Source organism: Danio rerio, chromosome 13 (assembly GCF_052040795.2).
Source record: "Danio rerio strain M-AB ecotype USA chromosome 13, GRCz13ab, whole genome shotgun sequence".
NCBI classification, from domain to species: Eukaryota; Metazoa; Chordata; class Actinopteri; order Cypriniformes; family Danionidae; genus Danio; species Danio rerio.
The window spans coordinates 29,575,220-29,589,452 of NC_141033.1; the positions used below are offsets into that span (position 1 = coordinate 29,575,220).

Sequence of the window (14,233 nt, forward strand, 5' to 3'; positions counted from 1 at the left end):
TGGCTCCATCAGACAGTCCTTCTGCGCATGTCTGGCTCCAATTTCAGCAGTCTTTTGCGACAGTTTGTGCCCGTCAAGCAGGCGTTTTGCCCTCAAGGCGTTCAATGGGAAAAAGGGCTGTCGCGTCGTCCATATTTTTTACAGTCATTGATGACAAATGAATGCTGCTGTGGTGAAAGTTGAAATCATTTTAGCTTCAGACGCAGTGCCGCACAAGCACGAGTGCCTAATGGGCACGCACCTCCATCAAACAATGGAAATATAAGATGTCTCATCTTGTGAGCTTGTAAGTCCGTCTATGAATAAGTGAGTGGCTTCTACACACACACACACACACACACACACACACACACAATGTTCAACGGTTATGGACACATTGCAAATTTCATTAAAAGAGATTTCAAGTTATGAAGCTTGAATCTTAAATCGCAATTATTATCTGCTATTTTAGGAGAGCGTTGAGCTCGTTTGACGTTTAATACACAGTTTCCACCTGTAATTATAAAGATTTGTCTTTCATTATTGTGTTTATTTTGTAGATCGCATCACAAGAAACTCTTCAGTTCTGTTGCTGATTGTAACAAAATATTTCTCTATGTTCAAAATAAACAGAAAAAGTGACTACTGCAGATTGTTTTTTCTTTGTTGTACCGTAACCCCAAGACACTCTTACATGGCTGCCATGCCACAAATCTCACTGATTTACAACTTAAAACACTTATAAATATTGTGTTTTACATCTGTTAGCCTCAAGGCCTTATGATATCCTCCACACAGTGCACTTGAACAAAGTTGATGATTAGCTCTCTCATCGAATTTTGAATATTTTAATCAACCTGGTTACACCTGTGGTGTTTGTTCCTGGTCAAAAGTGATCGCTATAGGTAATTAATGGGTATCCAGAGTATATTCATCCATTAGAAAGAAACATCCCTGTACATGATGCCGCCCCAACTCACTCACTCACTCACTCACTCACTCATTTCAGACTGAACAACGTTTTGGTTTTCAACTTTTGCAGACATCTCTTTTCTGTGCGTATGTGCCAATCCTCAAGCGTGATCTCACAAGGAAACTTTAGTATTTTACGTTTTTTAAATTTAGTTGCTAATTCGTACAAGTTCAGTTATACAAAAATGTTTGATTTTAAAAAGATGGTGTGGGCCCCAACCCCACCCCTAAACTTTCATTGGGGTTAAGCAAATCATACTAAATTGTATGAATGAGATTGTACAAATTCATAAGGATTAGCCACTAAATCAGTAAGTTATGAATTGCCGTGAGATAGCGTTGGATCCTCCCACATGAATCAACTTCTTGATAAAACAATTATATCTTCACACAGACTAGACAGGTGTCTGTTATGTGAACCAGTTTCTTTCTTTCTTTCTTTCTTTCTTTCTTTCTTTCTTTCTTTCTTTCTTTCTTTCTTTCTTTCTTTCTTTCTTTCTTTCTTTCTTTGTTCTGCCTATCTCAGGGTCTAGCAGGAGCATGTTCAGCTCAGCATCAATTATTTTATTGGATTAGACCATTAGCATCTCGCTCAAAAATGACCAAAGTATAACTAGTGCTTGTTCTGTGTCCATGCTCGCCTTTTATACCCTCAATCGCTTTTCCTTTTATTAGTACACTAATATAGCACTCAGTACACAGGAAAGCATATTGTTTTGATTGTGCTTTGCTGGTAGATAAATCATTCAGATGGATGAAAATTTCAATTTCTTTGGTCAGATACAATGATAGTTATTTTTGCGAGTTATCTATTAATAATGAAATAAAGTATTTTGACTTCTGTCATCTATTGTTCATTTTGTAATACAGTTTCAGTGCCTATTTGTATTTTCACTACAGTTATTTTATGTCTAATTCTATAAATTTATGTTAAACACTACTCAGAGACATTGTTCACAGCTAAAGAATGTTGAATGAAATTTGGTGTTGAAAAATGTTTTTTGTGCTAATATAAGAGCAGTTAAACAGACCGGTCAATTTTGACCGGGAACACTAAAGTAAGGGGCGGGATGTGAACATGACACGAGGGTTAAAAAAAAAATGAAAGGGAGGCTGCGGTGGAAAAAACCCCCTGAAAATACAGGATCAGCACTGTAAATATTGCAGCAACATGCTTTGGACTACAAACCTTCAGCTGTTGCCGCGATTTCAAAGGGAAGATGTTAATAGTATTACGTTAATTACATTCAGATAAGTTGAATTTTAAGAATTAAAAGCATATTAGGGATCAAACAAAATCACAGAGTACAGAAATATGCTTAGGTGTCCTCTTAGGCTTCAGTTCATGGCACCAGATAAACACCGTGGGGACACTTCCCTGCATCAGCCTATGTAACCTAGTGAGCGATAAAACAATGCATTCCAGCACACCCTTGTGTCATCTGTAATAGTTTTGTCTCAGTGTTGAACTATTAAAAAAACATCCATTTCCCACTAACCTTTAAGCGCCATTGAGCGTGTTCTTAAACACCGCTGACTTGCCATCGTATTCACCAGTGCTTATCAGAAATGACTTTTCAGTTCACTGCTCTTCAACAAGTGCTTCACCAAGTCATTTTTTCCCCCACTGCAACCTGTTTCGTTTTTTAAAAATGGCGGCCGCGTGAAATGCGCATATACAGAGACCATGGCTGCGTCCGAAACCGCCTACTACTCAGTAGGTACTGCATTTGAATGTAAATGTACTACTCGGCCGTTACAACAGTACGTTCTATACAGTATGAATGTGAAAATTATGAATGGAATTCGGACGTACCACATCCGCCATTTTGTCATGGTCACGCGACCTACTTGCGTCATTTGCGTCGCTTCACTCCCATTCATGAATTCGCTCGCGGGGCATCATGGGATAGCGCAGCGTGCATGGGATGCGCACTCCAGAATCTCGCCGGAAGTAGTAAGTCATCCGGGTACTTTTCGCATACTGATTTTTGAATTCTATGAATTCGGACATACTACTCGGCTTGCATACTGATTTTAGCGTACTATATAGTAAGGAAGTATGCGGTTGCGGACGCAGCGCATGTCTCCAGTGTACCGTTACACCCCTATGTGCAGTATATGTATATGTTCTGTGCCTAATGAAGAAAACTACATTCAAATTTAGGTATAGATTTTTTCAGTGACTCACTCAGCAGTTATCAAGATTGCTCAAAGAGATATGTAATCATAAATGTGCTAACACAATTAGTTTTGTTATATGTGCTCTACATGACACATTACCTTGCCAGTCAGTGTTGCATTTCCCCAAAACAGGTCACCTACTCAAATGCAAGTGACATCACCCCTGTGCATTTGCCTTACCTTTCTATTTCCATCTGTCTGTCCTACTTGTCTTTCCTCCAGGTGAAGTGTCTAATTGAGAGCCGTCGAGGGGCAGCTCAAGCACCGTCCCTTTCTTATCTGGGGGGCAAATGCTGGTTTCTGTTCCTGCTAGTCCTCTGCCGCCCGCTGTCTGTCCTTGGCTTGACTTTGGTCCGAGGTAATGTATCCTTTTCCTAATATAGAGAAACCAAAGACAATAAGACACTCTTAGAATAGAGCCTGAATTGTGGAGTCCCCGTAGACAAGTGTCTGTGCTGGTTTGTGGAAAAGCACATCATTGGGTGTAGTTGTAGTATACTCTTCTCCAAATCAATATCTCTTGTGCAGAACATACTTGTGCAACTTTGTTCGCACTCTCATAAATCCATTGATATGAATTCTGGCTTTGTAAAAATCAATGTATCTGTTATCATGCCAAAAGTGTTTGTATGTCTATATGTGGAAATGTTCGGTTCAAATTAGCCCAGATACAATATAACATGACTTGTACAGTAGATCTTGAGATGATCCTCATAGAAAGCTCATTACATGTTGATGGAGGATTTAATTAAGTTGATGATGATGATGATGATGATGATCAATAACTGTAGATTTGCACAGTAACATCACATATAAATGGCAGGAAATTCTAAGCGGTATGTTTGGTAAAGGGGGGTGTTTGTGCTACATCTCTAAATACATGAGAAATGTCTCTATTGTGCTTTGACCAACACTATGTTATCAGCATGTACTCAAATTCATGTGTTTCTACAGTTAGTATAGAAATAATACAGGAATCCGCTGTGCCTCCATCTTCACTGAGTTTGTTTTCATTTTATAACAAAGGATGAAGCTGATTGGGTGGTTGTAATTTGAGATTTGAAGATTTGAACTTTTATATGAGTGCATGAATGCTGCGACAGCTTCTATTTTGAGTGCATCGTTATTGTGCATCTACATTTAAATAAACAGGCTTGTGTGGGTCTGCGCAATATAGTCTTTTTCAGCATCGATACTGCAAAGTGCTCGTCACAGGATGAGTTCACTCTTTATACTTTGGCTTAGTTCCTGATTTATCAGGGGTAGTCACAGCGGAATGAACCGCCGATTACTTTGGCATGTTTTATGCAGCAAATGCCCTTTCGGACAAAATCTAGCACTGGGAAATACCCATACACTCTCTCAATCACACACACTCATAAAATCTGGCCAATTTAGGGCCTACTCACACTATGCCATCCGTACCGTGCTCAGGCCCGTTTCCCGGATCGTTTGAGAAGTGTGAGTGCGCTGAATCAGGCTCAAGCACAGTTTACTTGGCCGGCCCTGGCCCGGTTGGAAGAGGTGTGCCTGAACGCGGTTCACTTGGGCTTTGGCACGGTACGCTTGTGTGTGAGTGCAAAACGCGCCAAAGCCCGAAACTGAAAGCGAGACGTGACTTTTAAGGGGCTGTTTCATATGGATTTATTAATCAATCTTACTGTTCAGTGAACGCAAACTGCCGTAGTTTATTAAAGACGAGAACTCCTTACTGCACGACAGCTGCGCGGCTTCAGCAGACCTCCTCATTCCTGCAGCACGAGAGCTTTATGATTGTTTATGAGCGCCAAAAGAGGCGGATCTGTTCGGCGAAACATCTGACTGCGTGTCACCGCATCCCTAAGGACTGTTTGCCGAAATATTTGACTGCATGTCACTGCATAACAAACGACTGAAACGATATAACTAGAGAAATTTCCACTCTGCTGCTGAGTGAGAAAGCGCTTCTCAGCAGCGATGACGTAAGCGTGCCGAGGCATGTTTGTGGTGTGAGTGCGGGCCATCGGGGGAGACGGGAGGGAGGACAAGCGTGCTTTGCCCCGGTTTGAGAGAACTGTACCTAGTGTGAGTACGGCCTTAATGTACACAAATCACCTACGCCACTGAGCCACTGTGCTGCCCCGCACTGCAATGTTGAGTCTGGAATCTGGATTGTAGTTGACCAGGAGCCACAGTTCAGAGCCCATGAGATTTATGGAGTCACTGCAAAGTTTAACCATATTAGAGTGAAAGTTCATCCTTTACGTGAGTTTTATAGGCCTGTGACTGTTTGAGCATTTCAAGAGAGTTTGAAGCTTTTGGAGTTTAACAAAGCTTAATTGGTGTAGACACTGTTAGCACACTTTGATTAAACACAATTTGAAGATAAGAAACTACATATATGAAACATTTATGTCAAAAAGTTTGATGATTTCAGGGTCAACATTTATTGTAATGTACTATTCACAATAGTAACACATCATAGACTTTTTACCTTAATAAACTACGAAGTAGCTGCTTGTTTAATAGGAAGATAGTAGCTGGGTTAAGGTATTGTGCAGGATGTGATGTAAAATAAGCAATAAACAAAATCTCAAATGCACAGCTTTTCCATTCCCCGCAGAACTGCGCAACTGGAAGATTCAGCACTCATCCATCCATATCTTATTACTGGTTATTCTTACTTTTTTACATTTATTGCATCATCTATTATTGCTTAATATATTTGTAAACTAATGTGATGCATTGAAATTTGTTCACGTGTAATGTAAAAATATTCAAATATCTCACTGGACACTTTATTGGGTACACCTTTCCAACCGTTCGCAAATTTCTAAGCCCGTCACATGACAGCAACTCAATGCATTTAGGCATGTAGACATGGTCAACATGATTTGCTGCCGTTCAAACTGACAATAGAATGGTTAATAAAACAAAAAAATTAAGTGACTGAACATGGCATGGTTGTTGGTGCCAGACTGGCCTGTCTGAGTATTTCAGAAAATGCTGATCTACTGGAATTTTCACACCAAACAATCTCTTGGGGTTACAGAGAATAGTCCAAAAAAGTGAAAATATCCAGTGAGTGGCAGTTCTGAGGGTGCAAATGCCTTGTTGATGTCAGAGGAGAATGGCCAGACTGGTTTGAGCTGATAGAAAGGCAACAGCAACTTAAATAACTACTTGTTACAATCGAGGTATGCAGAAGAACATCTCTGAACGCACAACACATTGAACGTTAAGGCGAAAGGGCTACAGCAGCAGATGACCACACCGGGTGCCACTCCTGTCAGCTAAGAACAGGAAACTGAGGCTACAATTTGCAAAGGCTCACAAAAATTGCACAATAGAAGAGAAGATTGAAAAAACATTGCCTGGTCTGTTGAGCTTCGAACTCTGCTACGACAATCGGATGGTAGGGCCAGAATTTGTTGTCAACAACATGAAAGCATGGATCCATCCTGCCTACAGACTACCTGAGTATTGTTGCTGATCATGTCCATCCCTTTATGACCACAGTGTACCCATCTTCCGATGGCTACTTCTAGCTGGACAACGCACCATGTCATAAAGAATGAATCATTTCAGACTGGTTTCTTGAACATGACAATGTGTTCACTGTACTTAAATGGCCACCAGAGTCACCAGAATCAATCCAATAGACCACCTTAGGGATGTGGTGGAACAAGAGATTAGCATCATAGATGTGCAGACAACAAATTTGCAGCACTTGTGTGATACTATGTTGTCAATATGGACCAAAATCTTTGAGGAATATTTCCAGTACCTTGTTGAATCTATGCCATAAAGGAATTAGATAATTAAGAATTTAATTGTCAACATCAAGAGAAGAGATCAAGGCCCTATAATAAACTTAAATGAACAGAAAACATATGTGAATCTGAAAATACTGAAACTGTTAATAAACATATTTCTACAGTAGGAGAACAATGGTGGTTCTTCCTTTTTTTTTTTTTTTTTGAAGTTCAATAATAGGCCTTCTGCGGTAGTACTACTGACCATCTGTATTGACATTGCAAATGATGTATACGTCAATAGGTGTCTTTTGTCTGCCACTGGAGACAGGCATGAGTTACAGTAATCACCACAGATCTCTGATGTGTTAAGGGTATTGATAACTTAAACGTGAAAAATTGAGGCTTGTTTAAAAGGAAAGCAAGGCTCTTTTTCAGAAACAGAATACTTTAATGCACTCTTGAAGAAAAAAAAATGTAAATAAACTTGACAGTGAAAACTTGAAGTGGTTTGGCAGACGATGAGAGGATTTAGATGACAGTGTTATGAGACTGAACCAGGCCGAATAGAACTGAAACAAGATTCTCGATTAGGGCTATTAAGCTCAAGTTTAACAGAAATGAGAGCTGTTTTGGGAACGGTGTGGATAGAATGTTATTGATCATTTTGGAAACATCGAAATGAATCACTTGCTAATTGCTAAAGCTTTGATTGGGTATGCATGCGTGTGGGCATATTCTAAATAATAAGCAGGATATATAGACACAAAATGCTTCCATGTTTTGAATGAATTTTGTGAGGCGAGACAACAGAGGGATGAATGTGCTAGATAACGATAACTGAGTCAACGACAAAGCACCAGAGAGAGAGAGAGAAAGAGAGAATAATCCCTCAAAGCCCAGGAGGATTAAGCATCCAGAGAGCATCACACCATATTACAGAGAGATGTTTTTAACCTCAGGTCAACTACCCAGAATCCACCTCTCACTAATTTCAACACAGTAGGAGGAAGTGAAAAAGGTGTCAATTTCTGAGCAAGTACAAATAGCTGCAGTGGATTAGCTTTAAGAATGAAAAAAAATATAAAAAATAGAGACAGTTGAAAAATGTGGCGGCGTGCATATTTTTAAGACTATAATCCCAACCGTTCATTAAGAATTATTTTTCTCATCTCTTTCCATTCATGTTTTGAAATGTCTCCTTCTTGCTGCTAGTTTATGTTGGGATAGGCATATGAAGAAAGAAAGGTAATGGTTCTTATTTTACCCATTTTACAAGATGTACAGTAAGTCTTTGGTGTCTCCAGAATGTGTCTAAAGTTTCAGCTCAAAGTAATCAGATCATTTATTATACCCTGCTGAATATCTGAATTTTAGTGGAAAATTACAAAGATATTGTCGCTATTTTGCGGCCTGTGTCTTTAAATGCAAATGAGCTAGTTCTCTCTGCACAGCGTTTCCACATGCATGTCTGTTACTTGTGCTCTTTCATGCTATAAACAGCAATTAGTGACAGAGACAGGAATTAAACAAATGAAGCAGATATTAAGTTCAGAGTCAAAATATCAAGTAAGGATTTGTTGTAGAGTTTAGTTAAGCCTTTCTGCAATGATAAGTCACACAAAAATACCATACACATGTTTAACAATGCACTGGTCTCATTGAGACAAATATGATAGAATACAAGCTAAAATACACTGCTATATACCAAAGTCCCTTTAGGGCAAGTCATTTCACTTAGAAATGCATCTCGGGCAGTATGCTCAGGTATTCAGAATGGTAAACATTAAATTCTCCAAAACTGTTTACCAAGCTTTTTATAAAACGATAAAATTAAACAACAATCGTCTCATAAGTTTAGATTCTAAACTTTCAAATCAAACAAAATCTGCATTTTTTTTTTAGGTTGCCCAAGCTAATGCGCATGTGCACTTAAAAGGAACGAGATCACAACACCAACCTCATTTATGACAATGTTACACATGATAAATTTTACATTTTCTTTTCAGCTTAGTCCCTTTATTATTCTATAGCCACAGCGGAATAAACCGCCAACTTATCAGCGGATGCCCTTTCAGCTGCAACCCATCACTGGAAAACACCATACACATTCATTCACACACATATACTATGGAAAATTTAGCTTGTGTCTCTGGACTTTGGGGGAAACCAGAGCACCCGGAGGAAACCCACACAAACACGGGGAGAACATGCAAACTCCACACAGAAATGCCAACTAACCCAGCCGAGGCTCGAACCAGCAACCTTTTTGTTGTGAGGTGATTGTGCTACAAACTGCACCACCTTGATGCACATTATCATCCTCTTATTAATGATTGTCTGATTGCGCTGATCTTTGATGGCAAAACTTTTGTTTTCAAGTGTAGTTTGTTTATTTAAAAGTAGAGATTTCAAGCTTTATGTCGATATATTTCTTATGTCTGTGAAGCAAGTATTTGCTGAGATTCATGAAAACACATGTCTAATCTCAGCTTTCCCCCAGTAGAAACATCAGCCTATAGCCAATGGTTGGCTCATGTACTAGTATGTTGGGCTTCATTTGCCATATTCAAAACTTTTCCCCATTCAAAACTATACAAGTCTTTGATTGTGTGAGGGGGGGAAAACCGCACTCATACCGTATGTCATATTGCGCTGGGCCTCAAAATCACTGGGATTTAGATTCTATTTTAATGTCAGGAAATTAAAAAAAAGACACTTGTGTTTATACCACTCAAATTTTACAGTGGACACACAATACTACACACTCTGTTGAAGTTTTGTTCAAACTTCAACTTCCAAAAGTAGATTTTGCATCATAGGTGCCTTATGAAATATATTATCCTGCAATTCATGTACTAAAGTAAAACTGTTTTAAAGTGATAAAACTGAATTGCGCAAAGACCTGTGCAGAGTTTGATAGTTCTCTATCTCTATCTCTATCAGATAATCTGCCTTGTTGCCATGTAAGTATTATTTTAGCCACATAAATATTAGTGAGAGTATCATAGCTGTCATCATGTGCTCCTGTTTTCTTTCATAAACCACCAGTCAGTTCCTCCTCTGGGCACTAGATCAGAGGCAGGTGCTTCCTGAAACCTTTGCAAACAACTTTCATCTTCATCATTCTCAATGGGAAACATCTGCTATTCAATTATTTAAAATCAAGCCCTTAAATTGAAAATGACAATGACCTTATATGTTTATTACATAATGTGAATTTTAAAGGCAGACATGGAACATTCTGTAACTGCTTATATCAAAAGAGGGCCCATCAAACAACATCAAAGACAAACAGAAATTGACACTTTCTGTGGACATCACAGTGGAAATCAATACAATGCATTTGAAGTATTTGTTCTTTTAAAGGCCAAAGCAAAAACTGAACATCAAGGAGGAGAATATTGCTGAATGACATATAGCTTAGTTTTCATACACATTATTCATAACCCCTTATCAAACATATTGTATTTAATATGTATATATTTAAGTTAGCAAATAAATAAATTATCATTTGATTTGTCAACTTGCATGCAGGCATACACTGAAAATTCATTTCTGTGGCCTTTTCTCTTTGTCCTTGATGGTGATTTAGAGCACCTCTGTCTGTCCTTGGGTAATTGGTCTCAGTCTCTGTGACTTTGCCTGAATATACTGTATGTATATCCAGCAGCAGAGAGCAAAGTACCTTACAAATTGGAGCATGCTAGTAATAATATTCTTGTTGAAACACTGTTAGAATGAACGTGTTTTTCCTTAAAAGTATGTGGCCTATGCAATTCAGTCTTTTTTAAAAAGCTATTGACACTACAGTATGAGAAATCCCACAGGTGTTGTCACTAGAATATTTGACAATTCTTATTCACAATGCTTGTCTTGTTTATTAATAAAATGATGTCAGTTTGTTTTCATTATGCTTACAAGCTGATATCATTTTGCTGCCAGGCTCAGACTTCATTACTGTGAAGCAAAACTGCAGTAAATTGATAAATCCTGACCTGAAGCATGTGAAGGAACTAAAGGGATTTATAACAGTGCAGATTTTGATATATTTTGTAAAACTGAAAGCAGACAAATGAGCAAATGCATTAATAATGTTGACTCCAACATCTAATAGATGTTACCATCTGACTATAAAGACAAAGACGGAGTTGCTGAGCCATTTTTGGCAAGGGATAGAAAAGTCTGGATTGTCCTTGAAATGTGCTTTTAGTCATTTTGCTTTATAAACCACTTATTTCAATCATTGTAACTTGAAAAGACTAGAAAGTATGAGATAGTAAAGAGATAGCTATATGTTTACAAATTGAATTTAACTACCTTTGCTCTTACAAAACAACAATTTGTGTTAAAAAATTATATTTAATTTAATTTTATTAAATGTACATCTATATAGTATAGAGTGCTATTGAAAGTACATGTATTTTAATGTTAATAGTATATATTAACTTTATTTAGTAAATAAAAAGCTTCCTTTTATAATAAATATACTCTACACTGTAACACAGAATCACATTAGTCTGCATATTATGATAAAATTCAGAAAACAACAACAGCCTGTTTATTTTAACATGACTATAACACACTGTAACATAGACATATTAAAATAATGCATTACTACGAGTACTTTCTCACATATCCATTAAAGATGGTGCAACATGATCTCAGACATTTTCCTAAAGGTTAACCACATACAGAATGCAGAAAGACACTTTGAACAGTCCAAAAACGTATGCTTTTTCCAAGACTGTTAAAAGTTGACTGAATTACACAACTGTTTCTGATCATAAGACATGCACTGTTTCAAAAGTCATATACATATTAACTGTTTTAAAGAGCCATACCTAAGACAGTTAAACTATTTTAAAGAATCATACTCAAAATATTAACTGTTTCAGAGAACCACACAAGCACTGTGGACTGTTTTAGACAGCCAGAATTAACTGTTAACCATTTTAACAGTTTTAGTGAACCTTACTCATGCAAGGGTTTTTTAGACTTATTTAAAACTTAAAGGATCTGTCACAATTACAACCATAATATAGAACATAATAATGGATTGCTGTGTGTTAGTCATCTCACGTCTCTTTAAAGATGTTGCAAAGGGATCTCAAACAATAATCTTATGTTTATTCCCATTTAAAATGTTGAAGTGTACAGTTTCCGTTGGTAAATCATTGCATATTCCATTCACTGAGCCATTAAGCTGACAGACAGACAGACACACACACAGAGAGAGAGAGAGAGAGAGAGAGAGAGAGAGTAACTTTTATTGCTTTCAAATATTCTCACAAATATAGCCATACCAGTAAATATTTTTATGTCCCCATGTGGAAAAACGACTCAAATTACAAAGAATAAAGTATTTTGAAAATGTTAAAATGCAGATTGTTTCCTGTGAGGGTTGAGTTTTTGGATAAGGTTAGGGTAGAAGGATAGATTATACAGTTTATACAGTAAAAAAGTGTAAGTGAGTACAGGCCCGTGGCCAGGGGGGTTCGGGTTGTTCAGAAGACCCACTCCTCACTGACAAAAGTGCAGAATTTGCCCCATACATATCATTTGTCTTATTTTGATTGCTATGCCATCATGGTGAAAATAACATGTTGAAAAGGCTTTAAGACCAAGCAGAATCCTCTGTTGGCTGTGGCTTCGGTGTGACTTCAGCTAATCAGTTTTGGCCATTGCTAATAAATATTTTACGTAAGTCCAACATCAAGCTGTGCAAGAAAACACACAATCTGATATCAAAGAAGTCATCTTTCGCTACTGTATTGTTTGGAAAACATTTTAAAAGTAACTTTTATTTAATATCTTGGACCTTATTCTTGAAACAAAAAATGACCAATAAAAAGATGTGAAGCACCAAAAACAGCCCATAATAAAATTTATTTGAATACTAAGTCACTAAAATAATGTCACTAAAATGCAATATTTAAATTTCATAATTAAATAGAAAATGAGGCATATAATTTCAAAAAGGTCCACTTTTCAAGAAAAAAAGAACCACTCCTTTGGCCAGGATGGCTACAGGCCTGGTGTACATAGATCGAAAAACATATAGATCTGTCTCTTATTCTATACAGGCCTACTTTGTTCCTCCATGCTACTCCATTTAGCAGCATGTTCTCACTAGCATTTCTTTCTTCACATTCTTACTCTAGCCAACAGATTGTGAAGAGAAAGCTGTTATTTACCACTCATCCCATTAAAGCTTGATTATTTAGAGAGCGAGGTATTCATGCAAACGTTTAAAAAAACACAAAACTGACCATATCTGTGAATTGGAATGGAATGAATATATGTACAAAACTAATAACTATGATTCTGGCGTAGGTCATGGGGGGTTTGATCAATGGGTTTTCCATCAAAGAAATTTAACAAGACTTTAAACAGATCATCACAGTGAGTCACTCGTTTCATTATGGAAATCCACCTAAGGCATCTAACAGTCCTCATGAAACACATGCGATATTTACATAGTGATTCTGCCTGCTGCATTCAGACCTTTTAAAAATGCATACTAAAGAACTGACCATAGTGATCAAAGGTGTGGGAAAAAAATCTTTTATTTGTTGACAATTACTACACAGGTGGATATGGAACATCAAGACAATATGAGGCTAATAGCACATCAAAAGACAAACTGAATTACACACAGATTCATACCAGAGAGAAAGAGAGAGGGGGAGAGAAACAGGTGAAGCTCAGATCACAAGCTATAGATGAAAGTGCCAGAAGAAGGGGGGCTAGAAGAGCACTGATGTCGCACGGACTGGGTAAACAGTGGCTAAAGAGCTTACACTACCTTTATTTGATCCACCATCTTGAGTAAATGGTAAAATAAGCAAACAATATTTTCACACTGACTCTGCAAATAGATTGCACAACCTCACTTCATCATCCGGCTCGCTCCATTGGAGAATCTGCAAGTCTTCGGCTGGATAGAGATTACACCCAATCTGTCAGTATGTGCAGTCCAGTTTAATCCAATAGGCTCATCGCCCACTCTTTGCTTTCCTCCATGAAAAGTGCATTGTTGTCCTAGCAGTGGCATTAGGCACGCAAGCCATGCGGTCAGTGGGAGCCGGCCCAGCTGCTGACACAGTGCTCAGTATTTGACGATGGGAACACGGAGCACCAAGCGGCTCTTTGCCTGCAGTGTTTAACATATTTCAGGGAGGGGAACAAATGATTTGTGCTGTTTGAATCTATATCAAAGACAATAGCTGCAAGATTTGCAGCTGTGTGGTGTTGTGGTTTGTATGGTTGAGACATATTTGAAGAGTGTGTATTATTTTGCATTAACAGAAAAATCTGATCAGGTGCAAGGAATTGCTGTGATTTTAAAATGGTATTAAGCG

General features: G+C 37.9%; 1 protein-coding gene across 2 annotated transcripts in view; it reads left to right on the forward strand.

The window, feature by feature from the left end:
• The first annotated feature begins 218 nt into the window (after positions 1-218).
• Positions 219-14,233, forward strand: part of slc24a3 (solute carrier family 24 member 3) — a 162,644-nt gene continuing 148,629 nt past the window's right edge. The window contains exons 1-2 of one of the 2 annotated variants that reach the window (XM_087279479.1): positions 219-306; positions 3,358-3,493. The gene's annotated coding sequence lies outside the window, so the exon portion shown is untranslated. The remainder of the gene's footprint in view (positions 307-3,357; positions 3,494-14,233) is intronic. The other variant, XM_087279480.1, reaches the window with a different exon arrangement.